General features: G+C 40.0%; 1 protein-coding gene across 18 annotated transcripts in view; it reads left to right on the top strand.

The window, feature by feature from the left end:
* The window catches only part of ZBTB20 (zinc finger and BTB domain containing 20), a 670,053-nt gene that overhangs the window by 375,979 nt on the left and 268,042 nt on the right, over positions 1 to 26,032 (top strand). For 2 of the 18 annotated variants that reach the window (XM_050957843.1, XM_050957939.1), the window contains one exon: positions 1,417 to 1,551. The exons of 14 other annotated variants lie outside the window; for them this stretch is intronic. The gene's annotated coding sequence lies outside the window, so the exon portion shown is untranslated. Of the gene's footprint in view, positions 1 to 1,413; positions 1,552 to 4,938; positions 4,969 to 26,032 lie in introns of those variants that run through there. 2 more of the 18 variants (XM_050957833.1, XM_050957945.1) reach the window with 2 other exon arrangements.

The following is a 26,032-nucleotide window of genomic DNA, read 5'->3' on the forward strand; positions in this document are numbered from 1 at the left end:
GTAGCGACTAAGAGCCCTAGTCATGGACCAGGACTCCATTGTGTTGGGCACTATACAAACAGAACAAAAGGATGGCCTCTGTCCGCAAGAAGCATATAGGAACATAGGTTCTAAACTGCCATGTGGATCCTCATGCAGGATTCCCTTTAAGTGGCCAGGCAGCATACATCAATAGCTAGGAGCAGAATATGGCCCGTAGGATTGACTATCCTAAATTGAACTAATGTTTCTCTAAATCCAGTATTCTGCTTTCAGTAGTGGTCCATGAAAAAGGCAAAAGATCCTCTGACTTCCTCAGAATAGCATTTAAAAATTATGTTACAATATACTTGCAAAGTACTATTTCATCCTTTAGGTTATATTCTCTGGTTACAGTACGTACAACTGATCATTGAAAGGATCCATTTGAGGAGCAATGAAAACAGTTATAAATAATTATACATACTGTGATCCAAGCAATCAGATGCTTTAGGTCACCAAATGATTGTCACTGGATTCCAGATTGAATTAATCTATATATTTCTTAGGATTTTTTAAATGGCTCATTTTATCCATAACTATCAGGAGTTCTTTGACTAGATCAGTCAAGATAAATATGCTTAAAAGTAATAAGACTTTGCACTACTCAAGCACTGTCTGAACAGGTATTCCAGTGCTTTACAAGTGAAGAAACTGGGGTACAAAGAGGTTGAAAGACTTGACCAGTGACACACAGTCAGTTTGTGTCAGAGTTGGATGTAGACGTAGGATTTTACATATTATGTTCTGGTTCTTGAACAGGTACAAAATGTGAAAAAGTTTATAGATGTGGGAAACTGACACTCCCCTATGATGATGTAATATGTAATAATAAAAGATTGATTTCAGACTTTTAGATCTATTTTAGTGAGTTTACAGTAAGCTAGAAATGACCAAACAAATAAATGATCACATATGTTGATAGCATACAAATCCAGTCAGCCAACCAAAGGTTACTTTTGATAGCCCACATGTTTATTAAAGAAAGCACATTTTCAGACAGAGTAATAACATGTTTGCTTGATTCCGGTCCTTCATGTCCTGCAGATCTTTTGACTCTTATGAGAAGGTTGTCCTTGGCCTGACTTCATGTTGTCTTGGGCTACTAAACTGTGGGGTTCTTCATCCCTGATAAACAGCAAGAAAATGTTTGCAGTTGAGTACCAAGAGAATTTCATTTGAAGCCTGTGGAAAACTAACATTTCTCATATGAAGGATTCATCTGCACAACTGTGTCGGATTCTATTTTCAATATCAGGCTGCATCATCATGCTTCAAAGTTGCCATTAGTGCACTTGTATTGCTCCTGACTAGCTCCTGAGACTCTTTTTGGCTGTATGTTTTATGATTTTTATTTATTATTTCCGGTCTTATTACAATTTTCTTTTTAAACAGCAGGCTGAGCTGACTCACTGCTGTTGACTCCATGACCTGCTTCCCATTTCAACAGCCACCTGTTTAAAAAGTTTAGTAGCTGACATTATATCCCCTGGGATCGTCTGAGCAGTGGACCAGTAAAAAGCAAACCAAAAGGTAAAACTCCTCCTTGCTTGTGAGACAGGAGCTCTATAGTCACATATGTAAATCACTGCTTTGCTGATTGTTGAACCTAGGGAATGGGAGAGAAAGAGGAAACCTCATGGCTGAGCAAAGAGAGCTGCTTGAAGTACAAAAACTGGTTTTTGCTGTATCAGCTGCCTGGAGCGTTAGGGGAAGAATACTTTCCTGTTCTTGATATAAAATACACTGAAATGGAAGGGAGATGCAGAGCAATCTAGTCAGTAGTCAGTGGAGTAGGAGTTAGGATTCTGTTCTTGGTTCTACCATTGACCTGCTCTGTGACTTATTATTTAACTTCTCTGTGTCTCAGTTTACCCATGTGGTAAGTAGAGGTGGTAAAGATAGGTACTGTAATGGTTGCTGTTGCTATTTTAATTGCTTGTGTTCTGTTAGTGCCAACAATGTTCTAGCCTCTGCGCATACCCAAGGAAAACACAGTTCCTGTCCCACATAACGTACAGTCTAACTAATTATGTGACTAGTATGGGAGTGACTGTTGAGAAAGATAATATTAGTATATACTGTATATAATGGTAATTAATAATTGTGATGTCTCCGTGCATGCTTATTATGAGCTAACTAGATATTTCTAGAGCTCTGAGCAGACTTTGACTGAACCAAGTGCATTTCTTAAATGTGACTTCTCTCCTGACAAGTCAAATTTCTGTATGCTTGTAACTAACCTTTACAAGATTAATAATTCTGACCTTTTTCATGGGGGTGTTGAGGCTAACAGGGCCACATTGTTAGGTAGCTTTGCACCACAATCTAAGCTTTATTTTTGTTAAATGCCTTAGAAATCTCAAATTAATAGAAACGTTTGGTTTAATTTTTTTTAAATGCACATAGAAATGGGCGGGAGGGTTGTTTTGGTTTTGGATTTAAACATTTCCCTACAATGTTTTTACAAACCCAAAGGAAATACATTGTTCTAGCATAGGAGAATCTCCAACTGAAACTTACTAGAAACAAAAGTAAAGCTGAGAAACCAATTTTCATTTCCCAGGATAAGCAGCATGTAAAAAATAAACCAACCTCAAAACATAATAATAATAGAACATTAAATTAGTTTCAGCTTAATAGCCCCAAGTGTTATTAGTAACACAGGTAAGGAAATTACTTAATAAAAAATATATTATTTTTAACTTGACAGTGTCCCTCTTAATTAAGTTATGAGATCTTCAGATGAAAGATGTTATAAAAGTGCTGTGTAGCTTCTATTATTTATAAGAGAATGCTAAAGGTCTAGCTCAAACCGATTAAAGCAAGGAAAATCTCATTGAATCTTTTCATTCTATTATGGATATTTCTAAAGACACCTATCTCACCATGGTATCTCTAGTACTGTATCTGACTAGCTCCTTAAATCACCCTCTTTTGATGCAGGAATTGAAGATATTTGCAGTCATTTTGGCCAAGTCATACATATATTGGAAATGCAGCTAAGTGCTTCTGAAAATAAATGCATTATTTTCAAAAGTGGTGACTGTGATGAAATAATGTTTGAAAGCCTGTCTCTACTGCCCACCTAAATTACAAGTTTCAGGTTATACTAAATCAGCCTCTTGCTACATATTTAGTTTTTCACAGAACCTCCAAATATTTGTGTCAGTCTCTTAGCTGAGCATCCGCCCTGCTCCTATTATAGGGCCAAATCCTGCTTGCTCTGTTGAAGCAAGTAAGTCCCATTGACATCACTGGAACTAATTAAGTGAATAAATGAAGCAGTATTTGGCCAATATATGCAATGTAACTTATCACTGTGTTGTCCCTTTCCACAGTATTTAGCCCAGTTCTCTGGTACTGAGATACTGTGGAAATTAAATTATTTATAATATGAATAGACTGTAGGGATGAAGTCTTGGCCCTGTTTAAGTCAATGGAAAAATTCTCATTGACTTCAGTGGAGTCGGGATTTGATCCTAAAAATCCAAATTATAAGCCCTTAGGGGCAAGGATCTACTAGTAGCATTTCTTACGTTGCTTTAACTGCTTGTCAGATTCTTGGGCACTGTAAAAACAATAAACAATAAATGATATTCAAAACGTGTATGACATGAGCATTTTTGTGATGCCCGGAAGTCAGGCAAGTCAAAATACTGTCTCAATCAGTAGTTAGAGTTTGCACAAGAAGCCCAATTTCTGGGAGAGCCAATCCAAGGGAAAGGTATGGCAAGGCAGCTGACGGAGTCTGGCGAGGCAGCAAGGCAGTCAGGTGGGTCTGAGTGAAAATGAAACCTTTCTGTAAGTGATGCACGCCTTCTTAGCTACATCAAGATGTTGCGTTAGCTTCTCTTGGATTTGTTGGATGTGGTGTATCGATCTAAGGCTGCAGGGACAGCAGGCACCATGAGAAGAGCAGGATGAAATGGGAATGAAAACAGTAGTTAGCAAAAAAGAACCAGGCTAATACAGGTCAAAACATGGTCCGTGTTATTCTATGCAAATTCTATATACAGAACCAGTGAAGAACAAATGTTGGTGGAAATTTGTGAAACATTGTAGGGACTATTCCAGTACCTCATTTACTCTTTCTGATTGACTGTCTTTTACAGATGATAGGAGATTGGGGTAGGGAGACGCACTACTAGTAAGTGAAATACCACTCTCCAAAACCGTGACATAAACTGGGGTCCCTGGTCTGAAGTAATGTGTCTGGGAGGCCATGGATGCAGAAAACATGGGAGATGAAGAGACAGGCAGTGTCCTCAGTGGTGGGGAGTTGTGCGTAGGGAATGAAGTGTGCCATCTTTGTAAGCTGGTCGTTCCCTGGCCGGATCCTGACTAGATTGTAGGCTCTCGGGAGATCCAGCTTGATGAATATCTGGGCTGTCCTTACTAGGTCTAGCAGCTCCAGGATCACATCTGCATGATATTTTATGGGGGGAGAAACTGTTGACCCTAGAAATAACAAAACTCTTTGTGCTGCTTGAGACAGTGCACCCTCCACCACCAGACCTGAAGGATGGGTGGGGTATCTGGCTGGGGATTCTGGATACCTGGATCTGGGGCTGAAAGGCAGTTGGTTCAGCAGTACTCTGAGCTAAAAGTCGCAATATGGTACCTCCAGAAGATACTTGGGTATTGCTTGGCCAGCCAGGGGATTCCAAGTATCACAGGGAAGTGTGGGGACCAGATTAAGCTGAATCAATTGAGTTCATGATGTTCCCCAATTACTGTTTCCAGACCTGTGTTTCCTGACTGACAGGACAAGAGGTGAGCAGTGAGCTGTCAGCTGTCTCATCCAGGTTGGGGTAGCCTGGGCGTGCCTGGGGAGACCAAGGAATTGTGCTACAGTGGTATCTGTGAAACTATCCCTTGCCCCAGAGTCAGTAAAAGCCTGCCTAAGAGGAACAGCTTGTCTGGAATTCTGATGTGAGAATTGGAGCTGTAAGTGAGGGGATGATCTTAGGGGGGTGGGGCAGATACCTGGAAGGACTTGGCCAGTGAAGTTTTCCTTGTTACCCGGGTTTGGCCCCCTGATTGAGGCTGGGCAGCTCAGTGATGGTACCCCTGCGGGTTCCATGCCACTTTCCTTGGAGCAGAGGCGAAACCAGGAAATCGAAAAATTGGTTTGAGCAAACTATCACGCCTGGGAATCAGGCTGGTTAACGGGCAGTCCTGATCAGCAGTAAGAGTTTGCTCAAGAGACCTGATCACTGGGAGATCCAATCTAAGGGAAAGATACAGCGAATTGGCTGGCAGGATCGGGCGAGGCAGCAATGCAGGGTCAGGTGGGTCAGAATAGTACCTGTGGACAATGGCTGATTGCTCAGACAAGATCCAAAAGGGAAGCAGTATAGTCATCAGCCAGTGAGGGCCAAGACCCTGTCGCAAATCAGGAGGCGTGTCGCAGAACCCTGGAAGCTGGCCCACCGAAGACTGTGAATTCCCTGATCCAATGCTGCTTTCCAAAAACCTACTGGGCCTGAGTTTGAGAGCAGCGTCTTGACAATTTGAAAGAGAAGTACTTGTAATATATTTGAGACACTTGCTGCTCTGCCTTCAGATAAACCCCTAAGTAACACAGATAATAAAGTTGTTTATTTTAAATACTTTCTTCTAGGAATATTGCCAGCCACATCTTCAAGAGAAAAAAATGGGCATGATATCTTAATATGATTATCATTGTAAACCAGTTTTCTACAGGTGTTCAAGCTATAGCTCCTAGAACTGGTAGAATGTAATTTGTCTTATGACAATCAAGCCTAGCATAGAAAATGAATATAGAGAAGGCTTCTTCTTAGATTAACTCTGTGCTGCTGACGTGTTCAATGAGCCTGTTTCCTGTTTTGCTTTGTAAGGATCCCCCTTATAATCCAATCCCTTAGAGGCATTTTGTCTGCTAATATGTGTAATGACAGGCATTCCTGCTGTCATTTATGAAATTAGAAGACATTTATTTTTATTCAGTGTTGGGGTTCAAGTCTGCTAAAGTTTCTTGACTGGAAAAGAAGTTGTATATACGCAAGTTTCTGGAAGAATTCACTGACACACCTGGTTGTCTAACTCTGTCCTCTTTTCACTTATCATCAGTCAGTGCTGAACAAGTCACAACTCACTGCATGCGTGGATTTTCAGCATATTTGAAAATGCACTGTGCTTTAATTCTTTGCACTTCATCTTCAAAGTACACTTACGTTTGCAGCTACTTAGTCTCCTCTCACTCACACTGGTGTGAGTCAGGAGTCTGAAGTCTATAGAGTTGCACCGTTGTAAACTTACATGAAAGGAGACTCAGACCCATGGCATTTAAACTACAGAAACAGAGCACAATGTTTTGCGTATTTAGCCATCTATGTAAAGGGTTTTAGAGAGCCTTCTAGGGTGTGTGAGAGTGGCTCAGATTTTATAAGGTACTCTGAGAACCCTCTGACATAAATTACTCTTGGCTGGAATGTCTTATGGGGAAAGCAAGCCATCTTGCAGGCCTTATGCTGCTGAATTTAGCCAATTACGCTGTTTCCGGCTCCAACCATTGTTTCTCCCTTTAAAGCAATAGAAACCTTCCTTGCCAATCTCCGGCCATCTTTTTAAGCTGCAAACAATCAACGTAGTCATGATTTAGAAATCTACCATCGGCTCCCAGGACCAAAGTGTTTCCTTTGGACACTGATGGCAACAGTTACTGAACTGGGTCACTTATAACCTTTTCATCCTTGCTTAGTTTGTCAAAAACAGTAAATAGATGTTATGCTTCTTAACTCTGCAGATAATAAATAGCGGTAATTGCTGCTGCCTTAGTAGGCATCAGACATCTGCAAGTCAATTATCTGAATACACAGATGCTCACTACTTGGATGAAGGAAACCCAAGTTTCATATATTTTACAATCAGCATGATATTGGACCATGAAGTCTGTAAGAAATAGAGTGAGCAGGTGAGTGTGGTGACCTTAGGACATATGGAGTCTCGTATTACATTCTGAATTCTGATGTTGTATCTATAATATCTGATATGTCTCATCAGCCAGTTCCTAGTTCCCTAATTCAGGGCACAGGCATATTCTGTCTGAAGTATGAATTCAAGCAGTACTGGCCCTTGGTTTAAAGGAAGATGTGTTACCGCTGTGGAATAAGTACATCTGTAAACCAGACCGTAGTGCAAAATCCTAGGTTTTTCAATCTTTTGTGGGGTATAATGTGCTGCTCTGCGGAGCTTCCAAAATGTTGAGCTTAATCATCTGGACACAAGGTTGTGACTCTAGGGGATATTTAGCATGGAGTTAGCAGAAGCACTAAAATCGCAAGCAAAATGTTAGGGTAGGTCACTCAGTTCTGTTGGGAAGAAATATTGTGCTATCTAAAGATGAGCCTGTATAGAATAGCGCAGGCAGGGGCAACACCAATAAAACCTGTAACTGTCACTAATTTCACCCTCACTGGTATTTGGTCTATGCAACTGCTGTTTCCTCTTCCTAATTCACATTATAGCTGAGATTTTTTGTTTATTCCCATGAGTAGACAAGCTCATGAAATGGTCTCAAGCAGCAAATGGCTTTGGAAGCCAGACAAAGCGAACTAATCTCCAGTTTATGAATGTTTTGCAATGCTGAAGGAACAAATGCTGCAACAAACAACTTTAAAGAGGCACTGGGGTAAGGGGAGTTGCTTAGGAGAAGTATTAACGATGGAAGAGCAATAATGCCCCGAGAAAAATGACATGCTGGGTAAGGAAATTTGTCTTAAGGAGGACAATAGAAGGATCAGGTAGAAGGACACAGGATTTGGGGTGAAGGAGGAAAATAGAGGAGATGGACTACGTGACCATGGAGAGAAAAGGGGTAGGAAAACCTAATAGGCTCCCACTAGCCACGCTTTGGTTTGAAAAGGGAGATCTGAAGTTTTTAAAAAAACCAACTTCTTCTCCAGCTTGATGAGGAAGGGCAGTGCAGGTGAGAATCTTCTCCACTATCATATTGCTCAAGCTGCTTCAAACTGCTGTCCAGAGGAGCAAATAATGCTTTGAGCTCTCTGGATGAACGTCTCTATAGAAGTCCAAAAGACTGTTTAAAGGCCAGACCCAACAGTTCTTAGTCCTTATTCAGACTAAACTACCATTCAGAATTGAAAACAATCAAGCATCCATTCCTAACCTATTGTTCTTATAAGCCCAGCAACCTTGCCTGGTGCTAAATCAGGTTAGAATGTTGCCTCTGGTTTCTTTGTGAGTGTTTTTGGGCGTAAGAAGGAGAAATGTGGATATCTTCCATTTTTTTGTGAACAAATGTTACCTAAGGTTGGTAATCACTGGCCATTATTAAGTAATAACTTGGGCAGTTCTTTGGGTATATAGTCCTCAGCTCTTAAGATGCTGAATGATCCTTGCTGAACATTCCCATAAGGTGCTGAGCCCTCTCTACTTCCATTCAAGTCATTGTGAGTTATGAGAGCTCAATAAAGCATTCAGCACAGTGCAGAAATGAGTCTTTAATGCTCAGAGGCAGTCCTTACTTGAGCAAAACTCTCACTGAAGTCAGTTGAAGTTTTCCCTGAGTGAGGACTGAGTTAAAAACTTAGGGCATAATTCTGATCTCACATTACCTTTTACCCAGGTGTAACTCTCATTACTTCAGTGATATTTGTCCTGATTTACACCAATGGAAAGGAGACCAGAATCTGACCCTGCAATAGGACTTAAAGATTTGGCCCCACATCTGTAGTTCTTTTTTATTTTATTTATTTCTTTAAAAGGACAGTTACACTGGACTATAATAACCCTTACCTCAAAGTTCACTTGAAATAAGGTTTTTTTATTTAAAAAAAAACACACACCTAAAAATAAAAGTTGAGTTGTGCTCAGCCAGGGTGGGAAATTCCATTGTGGCTGAAAGCCCATGGCAGGTAGAGTGGAATTTAATGAAGGAAACTGCTGTGTTTTTGTGTCTTTCTGTATGTTTTTCCTTTAAAACCAAGAGCTGGGCAGGCTTCCCATTTGACCTGATGTGACCTAAGCAAATTACTTCTTATATAAAAACAACTGCAGACTTGGAGAATGTGAAAATGCACTGTATCCTTTTTCCAACTCAGGGAAAACGAAAGCCTGAGAAACAAGACAGCCCTGTCAATACTGGTTGAGCAAAACTATCATTCAAGCCCAATAAAGGGAGATTAGAACAGGCTTCCTTATGCCAGAGGGATTCATTATAAGTTAGATCTCTTTATGTTTTTTTTTTTTTAAACAGACACACTTAACCGTCAGTAGGAGAAAAAATCCATTTTTTGGATTGTGTGTTTTGTGAGGGGAGGAGAAAGGAAGCACTAATAAAAGAGGAAAAGAAATGTTTGATCTTATATTCCAAAACTAAAAGAAGTAAAATAATCATTTTAAGAGAGAAGGAGGAAAGGACAGTTTTTAGTTTTTGCTGCAGCTCTGGAGCAGCCTACTTGCAGCGTTTCAGGGTGTGTCCATTGATATTGTATTCAGATGTCTTGCCTTGGCATGTGTACTGACGGATTTATTTAAAAAACAAAGCAAAAGAAAAAGCATTGTGTGCTCGTGAAATTACTTCATGAAATCCTTCCCTTTATGAATTATTTTGATCACAGGCCTGTTGTTTAAATTTCTAAAGTACTATGTTTTTTTAATTGCCTTCTTTTCAGAACTATCTGCTCTAAATTTGGCATCTTCCACATAACTGCAGTCAGAGATTAAAGGCGGGAGGGGGCAGGGAGGAGGTATGGAGGCTTTAATGTGACCAGAGAACTAATATAATGCATAATCAAATTCACATCTGCTGTGGGTCACAAATGAAATGAGTTTAAGGGTCTTGACTTGCAGACAAATGTAAACTGGAGAATTTGTTCAGCTGAGGGACAAATAAACACTCTTTGATGACTCTCATACTCTCATTGTATGGGAGATGAAAATAGAAACTTTTTTTCAGTCTCTTGCTGAAAATCGAGTTAAAGGGCTTCCCAATCAGGAAAGGACCATGTGGTAGTCTGTTGGAGAAATACAACCTTGTGGAGTGTATACAAAGCCATTAAGAACCACATTTCCAAAACATGGCATTTGTACACACACATCACCTTCAGACACAATTTTTTGCACACTGTCACTAATGGTTGTGCAAATGGTTTTGAGCGTGTATATTTCATCACTGTGTGTACAAGTGATTGAATGGATGAAGTGGCACATGCACAAATGGAGACTGTTTTGAAAATCACCCTAAAAATGAAGCTGGCCAAGAAAGTTTTGATATTTAGGATCCTTGTGGGATCGATGCTGGTAACTTGCACGAGGCAACATTCTTTGTCAGCATTGTCATTGCTTAGGTCCTGTGTTCATTCAGAAAATGAAAGATGGTACTCTTAAACTAGGCATACAAGGAAGCATGTTCTAGTGGTTAAAGCACTGTGTTACGAGTCAGAAGAAAAGGGTTCCATTTCTGCCTGTCCCCTGGACCTGTTGGGAGATCTTGGACAAGTAACTCTGTTTATTATTTATTTATTATTTGTATTTATTAGCATCATGGTATTTGGGAGTACCATTCTGTGTCTCAGTTCCCACATCTGTAAAGGGGAATAATAATGCCTACCTCACATGTGTTTGGTGATGCTTAATTCATGAATGTTCTTTAGGAGCTTCAGGGTCCTAGGACGATAACCAATATAGCTCTTGAAAGTACTAGTATTCGTACTGTGTATAAGTGGGGATACACAGAAGTGGTACCATCAGCTCATTATTAATGCAGGGGGTTAGTTGTTTGTTTGTTTGTTTTTTCACTGCTTTGTTTTCAATACCCAGCCTTCTGAATTTCCTGATTAGCTCATGATTTCTAAGTGTTTTGCAAGACCAAGGAAAAAAATAAATGAAGAATTACAGACTGTTGTGAAGTAGATTTAAGAATCGCCATTCGGATGCCTGGCCACCATGCTAAGCAAAATATATTTTGTTCTTTGCTATGCAGCAACTCTCTAAAGGCAGTATAGATCTCAACTCCTGGGTTATTTGTATTCAGCTGGATTCAGGAGGGTTACAAAGAGACAAATAGTGCAAAACCTATTACCGGATTTTAGAGAGACTTCACCAAAGCCTAGTGGCTCTCTGTTCCCAGAAATTCCTTGCTGGAGTCTTTTACATCTAGTTCTGGTTTATAGAAATGGGACCATGTCTAGAACTCTGCTGTGGTTACTACAACAGCCCTTTGTCTTTGCAGATTATACAAGTTCTTCTTCTGTATTGTATTAGGACAGCTTGAGATGCAGCGGATTGAGTATTGCTGAGCAGGCTTTGCATGATGCTTTTCAGTGCTCATGCTCTCACATAGGAGGCAGTGGCATATTGTACTTGATGTCCTGAAATCTATAACCACATTAACCTTTCTTTCTTTCTTTCTTTCTTTCTTTCTTTCTTTCTTTCTTTCTTTCTTTCTTTCTTTCTTTCTTTCTTTCTTTTTCTCCATACAGTATTCTGGGACAGCATATACACCAAGTCATATAACTTTGTTTTATATATTCTTTTAAACCTCTCCTCCCAGACCAGCTGACTCAAAACTCATTCAGTTAGTTGTTCATTTCACATGTTATTTTTGGAAACATAATCACTTTATCACAGTTTTTATAACTAATCTATTAAAAGATACTGGAGGAACCATCAAACCATCTGCATGAGCTCTCTACTCTTTCTATAATAACAAATTAAACATACTTAGACATGTCACCAAAATTTTGTGACACTGTGAATACCTGACCTCATGCAGTGCTTCTGAGAGTTACTGCAATTAGAACTTGTTGGAATGTGCAAAGGTTTGTTTAGAAAAGTTCATTCATCTTTAAGGAAAGGCCTGAGCCTTCTGCTGCAGTTTTAAATTTGCCTTGTCTGTCTATTATGGACTTTCAGAAAAATGTAATTACAAAAGTAGAATGTAACCTGTGTCTTGAGAAAATAAGGACTTCTCAACATTTTGCAGTGCAGGTCACACAATACATTGATGAGGGCAGTATAATTAGAAATTTTCTGTGAAAGATAATTGGGATAGGTATTGACTAGAATTTAAAAGGTTTTGTAATGGACACTACCTTTTGTAATACATTAGTAACCAGGGAAGGAGAGCTTTGTTTTAAGGGATCTGGTTGGGAGGGTTCATTTGTTTTTGAGACATGAGGTTCAATTTGTGGATTGTATTTATAAATATTATAATGGGTCCAGAGCACTGACTGGATACATTTTTAAATAATCAAAATAATTAAGCTTTTCAAACATATTCATTGTTAGAATATTTTGCATTTATATATCTACTTTGACCTCAAATGTTTCCAAGGCACTTTACAAACTTAGACCCAGATCCTGCAAATACCTATGCATGCACTTTAAGCACGTGAGTAGCCCCATTGTACTGAACGACATTCAGTGGTATTGCTCGTGTGGTTAAAGTTAAACTTATGCATAAGTATTTCATGATATGAGCCTTAAATTTCTACACAAACTATGCAAGTATCTTATCATCCACCATAAAAATATGGCCATTTCTGGGGTAAAATACAGCAGTGGTTTGACTACACAATATATTAAGACCGAAAGCAAAGAATCTTATACCCAGTTGAAATTAGAGTGGATATACATAAACAAAATATATTTACCCAAGTTGGAATTTGGCTGGGACACTAAATTCCTCCATAAATTCTAAGCATCTCATATTTTTGTCTCATATAAAAGATGCTGCAGATTTCTTAGTGGGCTCTAGTGACAATCTAATGAAACACAGACTTCTTCAATCCATGAGTGCATACAAGGCATTTGACAGGGTTGAGTGGCATGTCATTTGGTATTTGAATAGCATTTAGGTTTGGGGTTTATAAAGCATGGAGCTGGCCTCCCTGTAAGTAGCCTACTAAATACTGTAAACTTCCCAATTATGTGAAGCTAAAACAGGTGCAATATGTGGTAAAGTTAGTCTTTTCTTACCCTGCTCTTTGATTTAGCATTTAAGCTGCTTGATTAGTCAGTCAGGAATCAAGATGATAGCGACATAATTTAGCACTGCGTAGAGTTTCCCTTTGGGCATACAGTGCACCACTGAATCCCAGAGATGCATCACCATTTGGACACACCACAAACTGTCTGTGCTTGTATGCGGTCCCTCTAATAAATGAAGTGAGAAAAATTCCAAATACCTCTAATAAACTAGTCAAGGGAACTTACCATTGACTTGAACATTTTAATAATCTAATGGGGTAATAAATTATTGTGGCGTATACATGCCTAGAATCCTTCCCCTTCAGTGTGACCTGAACTAGTACTTCTGAGTCCAGTGTAGGCTGATTTGACTGCACTGTAACATAGTGATGTGTGTCAGCTAATTGGAGATAATTGTACTATTTCTGCTATGTTTAAAATAAAATGGGTAAAAATTGGTTGTTATTGCTCTTCCAAGTACATCTACTCAGTTTACATAGCTTTGTTTTCTGAATGTTTAAATAATTCATAAGGAAAAGCAAATCCTCCTAAAAGTTTAGCTTGAAATTATTTCTGCTGCTGGATCAAGGAGACTTGGATTTGCCAGGCTAGATGTCCTTTTACTGTGAAACTGAGCTCTGCTACATTCTCTACTTCTTTGTTTTCCTTCATGCGGGGGGCCCCAGATGTCTGAACTTTGAGTCTGTTTAAACTCTGGGTCATAGTCTCATCTCAATGCATGGATGATTTCCTCATAGCACTCCTACTAATACTAATGAAATTCATGCATGTAAATCCCTTTTACTTCTAGGGAAGAAGGGATCCCAAAGATTTTATCCTCCCAGCTGTGCATTTGGAATAGTCTCAGTTGGAAAAGATGAGAAATATGCCACTTTACAAAGAAAAATTATTTAGAGGAAAAGTTTTATTTTTTCCCTGCAGCGAAATAGAATCAAATATATTTGAGCAGAAATAAGTCTGAGCTGTGAAGTTTGGTTCTGGATTTAAACTTCCCCAAAGCTTGAGAGAATTAGGATCCAATGTTCTGGTTCAGGCCCATTGGTACTTTATGAGCAGAGAGGGACAGAATTAGGATTAGTTTTGGAATAGCAAAACTGAGGGTAGTTCATGTCCAGCTCTCAGTTTATCCAGACATCCAAGTTCACTGTGTTCAGATAAATGACTGTAGGTTTGCTTTGTTTCTTCTTTTGAGCCCTACTATTGCTTGTTCCATGAGCCTGTGTGTAAATTGATTAAATGGACCTTGTATCCTACAGGGAAGAGTGTTATTGGCCTAAGCATCAGTTCTGACTTGCGGGTACTTAGACTTCATGCAGCCACAGTTTTGAGACCCAGTAGGGTTAACTCAGCCCTCCATCTTTCCAAGATAAATGATTATGGTAATTTTTTATTGTGCGACATTCCCAAAGGCCTTTAGGTGTCTCATAAAGCATGTACTTAAACAAAAAAGGGAACATACCCTAATAAAATCTGTAAAATGTCCCATTTAGGTACCATGTGTCAAGTTTTACCACATCATTGTGGAATTTAGACACTGAAGTTAAAAAATTGGGATCAAAATCTCTGGGTCTTTTTTGTGATGGTAGTAAGGAGATCTTTGTGTTAAGGCTCAGAACTGGAAGTAGGCAGCCTCAGGTTCTTTTCTTAGGTCTGCCACAGAGTTGCTGTGTGGCCTTGTGCAAGTCACTTCACTGCTTTGTGATTCAGTTTTCCCATCTGTATAATAAGGTTAATGATACTACCTGGGATGTATGTGAGGCTTTATTTACTGATGTTTGTAAGATGCATGGAGATCATCTGATGGAAGTGCTGGAGAACAGTATTGTTATTACTGTGTATCACTGCACTGTGAGCTCTGGGTGGGCCTGTAGCTTGCTGTTTGTACATCAGAAAATGGCTTTTTTATTCCAGTAGCCACTGAATGGCTTAAGTGTTGAAAATTGAGAATTAGGGAATGAAGTTTTGTACAGATTTCAGAGGTCAAATCACTATAGATTGTCTGCTGAACCAAGAAGATGTTGACTGTCTAGTTGCACAAATACACTGCTTAATAATATCTAACGTAAAAAAAATGTTTCTTAGATAGAATAGCCATGCTGTTTAGTTTTCAATAGCTGGCAGAGTGGTCTCTCATAGTAATTCAGTAGCTCTACAGCAGGGGTGGCAACCTTCAGCATGTGGCGCATCAGAGAAATCTGCTGGTGGGCCACGAGACATTTTGTTTACGTTGACCATCTGCAGGCATGGCCCCCCGTGGCTCCCAGTGGCTGAGAACGGCGAACCACGGCCACTGGGAGCTGCGGGGGGCTGTGCCTGTGGACGGTCAACGTAAACAAAATGTCTCGTGGCTCGCCACCAGGTTTCCCTGATGGGCCACACGCCGAAGGTTGCCAACCCCTGCTCTACAGTCATGTTTATGTGTTGTTGATTTTTTGTTTTGTTTTGTTTTGCTGTTAGATTTGCAGATTGGGTTTTAGTCTCCTGCCAGCTGTAATGAGCGTAAATGCAAACCCACCCCACTTGCCTTTTTATTTCCCCAAACTAATGAATATTTTACATTTATATATTGTACCACTTTTTACTGAAGGGACTCAGAGCTCTTTATACATATTAATAAATTAAATCTCACAGTCTCCCAGAGGTAGGTCAATATTGTTATCTTCATTTTACAGATGGGGAAACTGAGGTACAGAGATGTGTTATGACATGGCCAAGATCATATAGCAGAGCTGAGACTAGAACCAATGACATTTCTGTTTCTTAACTAGAGGGACACATCTCTGATCTCGCTTTATTAAAGGCAACTGTAATTTTCCTTTCACTGTCTAGTAGGGAGACTAGAAAGCTCAGTTTTCTCAGGACCTTGTGCTAAGCAGCTGTATGGACTTCTCTGGAAAGAATTGCAAGATGAGGTTATGCAGCTGTTACTGTTCCCTTCAAGATAGCAAGAGTGACACCTTCATGCTTTACAATCACTCTTTGCTAAGCCTGGGAGAACGTGAGTTGAGGCCACTTCTGGCCCAAGTCCCAGGTGTGTTGTGCTGCCACCATGCCAACCAGTTTCATATTGTTATTTCTTGTGTGTATATATGTATATAAAAATATAACTATATCCTCTAGGGATGCACTGGATATAGCAGCTCCAGTCCCAGTGATCTGGGACTTAAGGCTGTTAGAACTGATTTTAATTTCCCATAGCACTCCTTTCTTCTGTGTAAAGCAAGTAGAAATGGTACGTGCTCTCCTTGGAGAAATTTTTTTCCCCAACCACATCTGAACAGTAAGGTCAGGACCTCACTTGCCTCAGAAAATTGGGAGAGACAGCTTTCTAGGAAGGGATCCCAAAATAATCAGTGTGGGAGTTGATAGTGTAAATTGAACAAACTGCTTGGAAACTGCCTTGCCTTCCCTGGTCTTCTGTGCCCTCAGACCGGAAAAGGGTAATGTGGCCTTTAGGGTCTTTGTGATTAGGGTTGCCAATTCTTAAATCAAATAAAAACTTAGTCCTCTCTCCTAAGACAGTGGGGTTGGAAGAAGGGAAGTAGAGTTAATCGAGAGGCCAGTGCAGTTATTTGTTCATTACTGAGAGACAGTGATTTAGGCACAGGAATAGCGATCAGGTGGGCCTACTTCCAAATAATCCAGGCTCTAGCAAGCGTCTCCCTCTCTGGTCTTGGTAAAGTCACTTTACCACTTTGTTTCAGTTTCCTCATGTGTAAAATAGCAAAGATGATACTTACCTATCTCAAAGAGCTGTTGTGAGAACTAGATAATGTTTGCAAGAACTATTTGACATGAAAATTTGCTTCATAAATGCATGGGGGAGCAGGAGATTAAACCCTCTTACACGGCCTTGATGATTTTCAAGGAAATTCAGGTGAACTTTACCTGAAATTTGGGACTGTATTTGTAAGTAATCCAGGGAATGCACATTTATTTACTTTTTTATTCCTTATTAATTAAAGAAATGTTTGAAATACAGGGGATGCTTAGTTTCAACTGGCAGCCTCCAAGCTAAATTATCTTTTTCTGAGCTTTGCTATGTGACCAAAGCACTAAAGTAGGGAGCATTAGATTTTTTCTCTTCTAGTTATCTTGTGCATCATGTCCTACAGTTCATTTATATTGCATGGAGCAAATTCGGAACACTGCACCTTTACTGATTTGGAAATTGACAAACGTTTGTCATCTTTGTTTTCATTTTTGTCTTTTTCTACCAAATTATACGCTTTGTATCCTATGGGTCTTAAATTCACTCTTGCTACAGAGCATGGAAAAAATCATTTTTACCGCAGTTTAGAAGAAACACATTGCCACTCAGGTCCCTGTCCTGGTTTTCAATACCAAAGTAATGAGTACCTGAGTTCCATGAAAAAGTTTCTGTTGAAATGACCTTTTAGAAGCCAAATTAACTAACATTAACATTGATTTAGTGGACTACAGCCTATAAGAAATTGTCCATAACAAAAGCTTGCATACACTTACTCATCCTTTGATTTAAGGAGTCATATTATTACTCAATGACTCAACCTCCCTCTTGCGGTTACTGGGAAATTTAAGAAGAAATAAAAAAGACAAAATATATTCCCACAGCACAATGCCATGCTTTGTAAATCAGTGCCAGCCAGAGAGATATCAGGAAGCAAGGTGAAATCAGTACATATTTGTTAATTCCAAGAATGTTTCAGATGTTTGAGGGCTGTTTCTGGAGAGAACAAGGATAATGGAGAAACTTGGAGTTTCAGTTTGTTAGAGGAATGATGAGTCTTGTGTTTGAGGTTTTTTGCACTTGGGCTCTCATCTAATTGCACTCTAGGTAATTAAATCTATCACACTGTTTCTGCAGGAGTGGCAGGAAACTGTATAGACAAATGCAGCAAGTAGTATTTCTTCTCAAAATCCCTTCTGAGAACTGAGAGCTTTCCCCCTCCATTTTCTCTCTCTTGCTCGTTCTTTGACCAATAATTTAGCATGGAGCAGGAGGCCACAATTCAAGCATCACAGTTCAGATAATTTCAGCTAACAAGTATGTATTACAATTAGTTTGTTTGATCATTTCTTGGTACACCTTTATCTTTTCCAGTATTATATCTCACTCTTATTCCTTCCTGTCTTTTTTCTGTGCCTCCATTACGGATTTACCAGGTCCTTCATAAATACCTAAATACAGTAGATAGGCAGCTATTTGCACCTCTACTCCCTTCATTGCATCTACTTGACTCGTAGATCTTTCTTGGTGCCTGTTCTAGCTCACTTGTTTCTTATATTTCTACTCTCTCAGATTTTTCCCTTCTCCCACAAGTTTAAGATATCTCTTATCTTATAGACTTTATGCTAAAATTATTGGATGAAATTATGTGGCCTGTTTTATGCAGGAGGTCAGATTAGATTACCACAATGGCCTCTTCTGGCCTTAGTATCTGTAAATATTTATTTTTTGATACTGTGGGTCAACTTTCAATGGACTATCCATCTTGATTTTAAAACCACATGTGCAGGTTTTGCAACCAGACATTTGTACATGCAATATTTTAGATTTGTTTAGCCAAACTAGGAATTTAAATGTCACTCTGCCCAAACTGTATGAGTACAAATTCCCAAACCAATCCAAGTCATCCACGTGAAAAATATCTGAGTAGAAAGGGGGTGGAGGGGAAGAGGCATGCAAGGAAAAAAGAGATGCTTGAATCCAAAAGTGTGACTGTTCTGCTTTTTTCTCTTCCCTCTTCCAGGTACATCACCTGGTATCCAGCTTATAAAATGTTCCCAGGCTTTTCTCTTTCAGAATTACTGCACCTTTCCAGCTCTATTTCTAGTCCTGCTATTTCTTGCCATCAGAGCTCTCCATTCACTGGATCTGCACAGTTTACTCCTATTCCAGACTTAGGGCTTGTCTGCATTACAAAATCAAGTCAAAGGGTAGCGATTGATCCAGCGGGGGTTGATTTATCGCATCTAGTCTAGATGCAATAAATAGACCCCTGGGCGCTCTCCCATCAACTCCTGTACTCACCGCTGCGAGAAGTGCAGGCAGAGTCGATGGGAGAGCGGCAGCAGTTGACTCACCACAGTGAAGACACCATGGTGAGTAGGTCTAAGTACGTTGACTTCAGGTACATTATTCATGTAGCTGAAGTTACGTAATTTAGATCGATTCCCCCCCCTTACCAGTGTAGACCAGGCCCAATTAAGTTAAGTTGACATACAGTCACAACATTAATTAAAATGATGGTTCACGTCCACACTATGCTCCTTCTGTCAGCAGGGGCGCTTCTACTGACTGAAGTGGGGCCTTGTGGGGTACTGAAAGCTGGTGCCCTGCACTGGGGCTGTCAGTTACATAGACTGTAACTCCAATATGTTCCTTACCACATGTAGTTCTGAATCTCCCCAACAACTTTAAAGGTTCTCAATCTTTTTCTTTCATTATGGACAAAATTCTCTTTGCTCATTTTTCATATCTACTAGGGCTGATGTGGGGCCAGCCCTGCTCCTCCTCATAGCTGAATGGGCAATACAGAAAGCCATGCATCAGTCAGCTCAGAGGTGATAATGGATCCAAGCTCTGCTGGTGAGAGAGATGCCTCCTATCCTTTTATCTCTAACATCTGATGGGATTTGGCGAGCACCTGTTGTTGCATCCCTGTCCACAAATGATGGCCAAGGACAAATATGTCCTCAGCTACCAGTGATGTTACAGGCTGACATGACCTCATGTACTCCTCTCTCTTCCACCTTCTAGTATAAAGCAATTCAAGTTTAAGATAATTTTCTATCTGGAGATCTGCACTGTCATGCAAGAGACCGGAGATAAATGCCTGTTCCTTTTTCTTCACAAGCAGGCATAAGTTTGGAGCAATGCAGTTAGTGTGCACAGTGCCACCAGGGGAGGAACTGCCTCATATGTCATATCATATAACAGCAATCCATCTGACCAGTGAAGGAATGGCACTGGCAAGGTCTGAACAGAGTTCTCTCCAGTATTGGTACCTGGGACTTAGGACTTCAGTGGTTGAAGCTAGATTTAGAGCTGGGAGAAAATGAGTGATTCTCGTGGTTCCAGTCTGGACACAGAAGATGCCACTGGGGAAAACAGCTAAAATTCAGGATAGTCATAACTTTGTTTTGGGGACTTTGGGACAACACTGGAAGTTCTGTGCTAGTAGAGAGTTGGATGCCTGTACAGTGTGGGAATCTCTTCTGGATCTATACGTAGGTTTTGGTCTGTGACTGTTGTCTCCGCAGATTTATTCCTTGTCATTTTAATGCATTAACTGAACATGTAACAAATGAAAACTACACAACAAGCAGGTTCTGCCTCTTCCCCCAGTCTAATTTGGTTGGATGCACAAACTGTGAAAGGCTTGTAATCAATCCCAAGGATACCTTACTTTTATGTGCTCTATCCTGACTGGCAGCCTACAGTCACATCCAAAAGGGTGCGTGTGCGTGTGCGTGTGCGTGTAAAAACACCTCCAGTAAATAACTGTGGAAAGAAGGAAAAGATGGTTACAAAAATAAACATTCTATGCAACAAGGAAGCATGCTGTACTGCTAAAGGAAACAGTGCAACTCTTAGGAATCAGTCCTTCATAAAGGACTAAGATTGTTCAAACGCTATGTTTTCCATGCACCAGGGAGAATCCTTTAATAGTTTATAACTGTATTTGAACACGGAAAACTTAAAATTAGCCAGCTTTTTGGAGGGATAAAGATTGACACCAGTCTTTCTAGACGGTAAGGCACTTCTTTTCATCCAGAGCTAGTAAGTGAACTCAAGTATACAATTTAAGGGATGTGTTTAGGGAATTGGCCTGTCTGGGACTGCTGAGCAGAGCTGAATACAACTCTGTACTGGCCCTTTTCAAGCACTCTTATGAGGCATTGTGGCCTCACAGCTGGATGACCTTAGGCAAGTCACTTCTCCTCCTTGTGCTTCAGTTTCCCCATCTGACCTCCTTGTAAAGCCCTTTGAGGGCTACTGATGAAAAGCACTTTATAAGAGCTAGGTATTAGTAGGTTTGATCTGCCAGGGTCTGCACCTCTTCCTCACAAAGCTTCAATTTGACTTCTATGTTCAAAGCAAAACTCAGGTGAGCTTCCAGAGTTTCAAAGGTTCATGTGGAAATTACACAGAACTTCAAATCTTGCCTGGTATTAAGGCAACGGTCCCAGCGTCACTCAAAACTGGGTCTGGATTCACTTAAAGGGTTTGTGAACTGCAGCAAATCTTTCATCGTCTGTTCTGAATTATTGCTTTGCAATTAAATCAGAGTCTTCTGCTGAGCTGTGAAGGCTGTGTTGATCTATGTAATACTGTCACCCCAAAAGCTAAATTCTGATCATACAGCCCTGAAATGCCATCTTTACTCTGATGCACGCCCCATTCAGCCACCAGTTATTCCCTTGATGACAATACTTGGATCCTTCTTTCATTGTTGTATTATGTATGGCCTACATGGCAATGCAGCCTTGTTTTGTGACCTTGTAGGATGCTACTGAGCATGTTCTGGCATCTTGCCACCATACTCTGCTCTTCAGTACTGACATGAGGGCGGGCTCTCTGACTGAGAGGCCTTCACATTAAGTTACCTGACATTTACTGTGGTTTGGGGTCAAATAAATTACTGGGTTTAATCATGTTGTGTGGCAGTGTCACCTGACCCTGCCAAATTCTCTTGGCTTGAGCATGAACTCCATGAAGACACAAATTGGCTCCAGGTTCACTTGATAGATTTACAGAGCAATGACCCTTGGGCTGAGTTTCAAGTTTGTAACAAACTCAGGATATTATATTTTGTTGTGTGAATACTTATATGGCTGTAGCTGGGAGCAAGGCTCTGGTAAAGGCCTTGTCCCTGATAAAGGGAGAGAAAGCACTTCACTTTGCTTAACAGCTAAGTATGGAACTTCACCAGAATCCTTATCCAGATTTCTTTTCTGAAGCATGGTAAAAATGCACAAAAGTCTGTCAGTGTATCATCTCCTTTAGTAAATAATTCCTCTCAGAATCTGCCACAAACCATCACGTGATAAACATCGAACAAAAGTTTGAAATGTTAAAGGAATAAAACTGCTCAGGGAGTAAATTATCTTTACAACTGGCCAATATAAAATAATACAGTGCAAGCGTCTTAAAGTAGTAATTGATAAAGAAATAAAACTGCTAAAAGAATATATTCTTCATGCACCGAGGCTAAGTGTTTAATAGTGTTCAGCTGTATTTAATCTCCAAGGGCCCACAGAACAGGCATAGAAAATGAACTTACCCTAAAGAAAATAGATATGGGTGATCTTTCATGAGATCTCACATACATCAGCTTTACCTGCTGTCTGCTTTCAACAGCCATGGAGTGCTACAGCAAAGTCAGTGTGAGGAAAAAAGTCGATGAACATCATAGTAATACTTTGCCTTTCTATAGCTCCTTTCATCTGAGGATCGGAAAGCACTTAATGGAAATTAATGAGCTATGCCTCACAACCTCTCCCTCCTTCGGTGAAGTACCTAAGAATTTTTTGACTCAGTTTCCACAACCAGTTTTATGGTTGTGGAAACTGAGGCATGGAGAGGTTAAAATTACTTACCCAAAATCAGATAATGAGTCAGGGATAGAGCTGGGAGTAGAGCTCAGGAGTTCTGACACCCAAGCCTCCACTCCCTTTGTAACTTGTGTTTAAATAGTTCATCTCTGCTATGAAAGAGGACATGTCAGGTGACTCATTTACAATGAAGTTATCCCCCAACATGGTTATAGCACTGCTCAGTTTTTAACTATAGACTAGATCCAACTATATTTTATCTAGGTGCCCAGTTTTGATGCCATCTTGTAAAGCCCAAGGCCGTAGCATACTTTGGGTGTAGAGTTAGAACATGGTTTGCTTCCACTAAGGACTGCAAAACCAAATGGTGTTTCAGTTGTAATTGTGTTGTAACTGGGTCCCTTGACACAGTAATTTTTACAGCGTAGACTATCTCAAAATTTCATAGTGAGCTGAAAGCATTAGTTTTACAGAGAGAAAGGATTACGGGGCTATTGCACCACATTGTGTATAGGTTTCAAAGGTTGACTCCCCTGATATGATCTCACAAAGGGAGTGCATTCAGAGACGGGGTAGAGTTCTCCCAGGGTGCACTATGGTATGATTTGATTCCTGTTTGGCTGGAGATGTGTCTGTCCCAATCTGATATTTTAAAAGATTGCACTGGGGGAAAAGGGAGATCTGCTTTTGATATTCAGGTGGAGCCATAAAGAGTGTGCAGAAGGGAAGTGGGGACAGATTCAGGGTTGAAAAGTATGAGTCAAAATGCATTCAGATAGCACTTTAGAAGTGTGGTACAGTGTGTGCTGTATGTCACGTCCTAGTAGAATCTCTGACAGATCTATGGTGATCACAGTTGCCGTGATCACAGATCATGAGTCATGCAGAATGCATCCAGCAAGGTTCTCCCTAACTCCAGGTCATTCTGAACTGTTTATCTCTCATTCTCCCATTTTTGTATTGGCTACTCAGTCAGTCCCACCATACAGCTGAAGTTCATTCTCTTAGGTCTCAGCCTACCTCCACTGAAGCTAGTGGATTGTGCACCTTGATTTTGATGGGAGTTGTACTGGGTTTTTAATGTATCTCTCAACTACTTTTCTGTACTTTCTCTTTTCTTATTCTTGCCTAATTCTCAATTAGCTTAATTAGAAATGAACCCAAACCAAAACCACAAAGCCAAACACCCTCAGAAGTGAGTCCAGATTTTGAAGCATTTCTGGACTGAATCTCTTCATAATAGCTTGAAAATAATGGGCCAGATTTTCTGCCCTGTTCTGCTTGCTTTGAGATGCTCAGATGGAGGGGATGTGAAAACCTTCAGTGAGCAGGTATGGAAGAATAGAAGGTGAGTGGGTCTGGAAAGCAGCACATCAAGAAAGCTATTCATAATCTGTGTTCTCGGATCACAGAATACTTTCATTCCTAACTTATTCATTGCATGCTGACCATAATAATTAATTCAGACGTAATAACATACTCTATAGACAGTGCTAAAATGCAGTTTCCATTTTTATTCCATACTTTCATGTGCTTACAACTTTCTCAAACTAATTTGGGGCTGAAATTTTCCATGCTTAACTCAGAGGTGAATTTTTCTGAAAAATATAGTTCTTGAAGAGTGTTTGTGCGTGTGTGTGTGTGAGAGAGAGAGAGAGAGAGAAATTAGATTATGCTCTCTCCAGCATGTTTCAGTAACAAAAGTTTGTGTCTGCATAATTTAAAATAAACTCAAAACCAATGTTGTTCAAACTTGGCTTGTTTTGTAGATCTCACTGAGATCTAAGTAATGAGCCAAATTTTGTTCAGTGGTTCCAAAGTGTGACATTTTGCACATTCATAATATGTACAGAGTTGGATAATTGTACTTCTGTAACTTTTCCACTGAGACCACTTTTCATGCTCATGGTCACCAACTTGTGATTGTCAGGAAATCCATAAGCTTCCATTTATTAGCTAATATATTTTCACCGGCTTTCCTGAAAAGGGGAGCAGAGTTTTTCATTATGGAATATTCATGGAATAAAATTCAAATGAAAGATGTCTTGGAGCAGCAGGAGGGAGGCAGTGGTAGACAGAAGCAATATTGCCTATATAGGGTACAAGAATGTATTTTTATTGGTGCAATGGATGAGTGTCCTTTGTGGTTGCAGGTATTATGTCTACTTTTGAAACATTCACCATAAGTCTGCTTCTCAGTCACTCTTCACTTTTGACCCAAATTTAACCTCTGCTTCATCAATCTCTCTTTTCTATTGGGAACATTCTCCCTGATGATCCATGTTGAAGGTTTTTTCACCGGAGTCTAGAGATGGTCTTTAACTCAAATCCTGGTTCTGAATATCTTTTATTCCTTATCTGTTCTTAGCTGCTGATAATCTTCATGCAGTGAATTTTACATTGCACTGCGTCCTTGTTGACAATGATGCCATGTAAGTAAAAAAAAGTTGTCACCCCTTATTTTTGATCTTTGTCTCACATCCAGCTTTAAGATCTTTAAGTAGGTGAAAATTGGGGCCTAAAGTACTTGAATATCCATTTAACATATCCTGACAATTTCCTTTTAATCTATCAGTTACTTTAAAAGTCTAATCTCTCTTGTTCTAGCAATAGCTTGTCTTATTTGAGTGGCACCTTTGGGTCTAATGAATCTGGATGTTGGTGACTCACCTCTAACTGTGCAAGAGATCCTGGGGTGAAAGTTTTTACCTGTCATGCACCTTGGAGTGGGAATTTTCTGCCAGTAGCATTTGTGACATTGACACTATTTCACTTTCCGATGTCAGACTCAGGTCTTACCTTTGGACTGGACAGATTTCAAGTTCTGTGAACTGTGTCTGTTTTGTAAAAGCTTTTTTAGGAACAAGGGCTTGAGGGTTTTAGTTTTTGTTTAGAAATGGGCCTGAACCAAAAGTTTATACATGCACCACTCTAGGGCTTTTGGGAGTTTTGAACATAGGTCTGAGGTTTGCAGCTTGGGCCCATCTCTAGATTTTGTTGGTAGAAAATGTACTGCATTTATTGTAGGGTGAAGGTTCTCAGGTTAAACATACTGTTATTATGAATACATGATTGTTAAAGATGGACTATAGATATCTTGAAAGGCTAAATGTCAGATCATAGAGGCACAGCATGCTTGTACATGAGGGACACAAGTTTGGAAGCTTGCCACACCTTCTCCCCAGGCTGGTAGAACTCACCTGAGTTAAGATGAAGGCTGGATGCTTCATAAGCATCTACTGATGGTTTATATACATATCTATAGAGGTGTTAGTGTTGGAAGAGTTCGCTCCTTTCCCCGGTGCATGCCGGCCTCCTAGACAAGTGGCTCATGATATAGTCGAACTGTGGAAAGAGGAGGTGAGAAAGGAGTATGGCAACAGGACCTATGAGAAGCCAACACACATTAACCAAATGTCATGTGCCTTTTTAATAAGGTTTCAGGACAGGAATCATTACAACAAACAGCTTGTCAGGACCCTGGTGCAGAGCT

This window comes from Gopherus flavomarginatus, chromosome 1 (genome assembly GCF_025201925.1).
Source record: "Gopherus flavomarginatus isolate rGopFla2 chromosome 1, rGopFla2.mat.asm, whole genome shotgun sequence".
NCBI lineage: Eukaryota > Metazoa > Chordata > Testudines > Testudinidae > Gopherus > Gopherus flavomarginatus.